The following is a 1,510-nucleotide window of genomic DNA, read 5'->3' as shown; positions in this document are numbered from 1 at the left end:
ACATTTATGATCAATTTAATTTTAATGTCATTCTATATAAATTCCATCCCATACTGTGACTATATTTAGGGGGACACATACTGCCGGGATGTAGGTGACGTGACAGCACAGATCTGTTTACATGGTGAGTATGGTTATGTATTGATAGGCCCAGCCAGTTTCTAGAAATACATATATATATATGTACATGTATGATATTGTAAACCTATGAGCCTACAGAATTGTGTACACTTTCCCTAATAGACTCAGGCTCCATTGCTGCCAGTTCCTCAAAAGCCCCAGCGGATGGCATTGTAGACCTGCAAGAGGAGGAGATGGAGAAGTCCGTCTTCGGTCAGAAGTTCTATTTGATGGTTTAAATGCATGAATAAAATCATTTAATATAGGTTTATGAGTAAAACATGACTGATATTTTTGTTTATAATTAAAAAAGCCAAGAAATACACTCTTTTTTACATCCTCTGTTCATTTCTGTTCTGTCTTAGGACTACGTTTTGTTCTGGACCCTTCAACTGTTCCGCCATCCCTCCATCTTTCCAACTCCTCCCTCACCATCACCTACGAAGGAGAGAGTCCTCCTGTCCCACCTCCAGACAACAAGCTCAGGAGATCGTTAACCTCTGACCCTGGGGTTACGCTGGCCCTCCCTGAGGTCTGTGCTGATGTTGTCATTGCACGAGGACAGTATTACTGGGAGGTGGATGTCTGCAACAGCTCTGTCTACAAGATCGGTAAGAACTCTCTTGAGTTTGTTTAGGTTTGGGTTGGTTCCATGCCAGCAAGCGTATTGCTTCCAGAAACCCTCAGCGTTAGTCAGCAAGACTGTACTTGTTCGAGCCCACACTCAAATTTAAATGCACACATCACCAGACACAACGGTCACAGTGCCACCAAGTGGTTAGACCATTGACAGACCATTGATGATTGGTTAAGTAGCACTGACAAAGTGATTTGCATAGTGTTTGTTACTATTACTGAAACAAGTTGTCCTAATATCTGCAACTAATGTTTAACTTTGATTCTTTAACTTAGGCATTACTAGAGACATGTTTTTATTTGTGCTGGACATGCAGAATCAGCACTCTAATGCTTTGAAAAGGAATTGTTAAGAACTAAAAGCCATCTTTGATCAATATAATACTATAAAGAACCCGGATGCCTGTACATTCCCTATAAAGGTTCAAAAATCATAGCACTGATTTTCTCATTTGTGAATCTTCACCCAAATCACATTTAAAAATGATATTGAGCATCAACAGATTGACATAAAAATGTTGATATTAACTGATTTTAATAAATGAAGTACTGATGTTGTGCCTGTCCATATTGGCATTGCCATATGCCTTTCTGTGTTCTGTCGCACAAAATTATAATCAACGTCACCAGCTGCCTCTGACACGTCTATGTTTCAGAGCTGCTGTCATCAAAACCCTCTAACAGTAAGCTAACACAAAGAAAGTTCTTTTGACTGTTAGTTCCTATAATCAGTAAGGAAAAGACAACACTTGCA

The sequence above is a fragment of the Pagrus major genome, chromosome 2, assembly GCF_040436345.1.
Source record: "Pagrus major chromosome 2, Pma_NU_1.0".
NCBI classification, from domain to species: Eukaryota; Metazoa; Chordata; class Actinopteri; order Spariformes; family Sparidae; genus Pagrus; species Pagrus major.
This window is presented reverse-complemented; position numbering follows the sequence as displayed.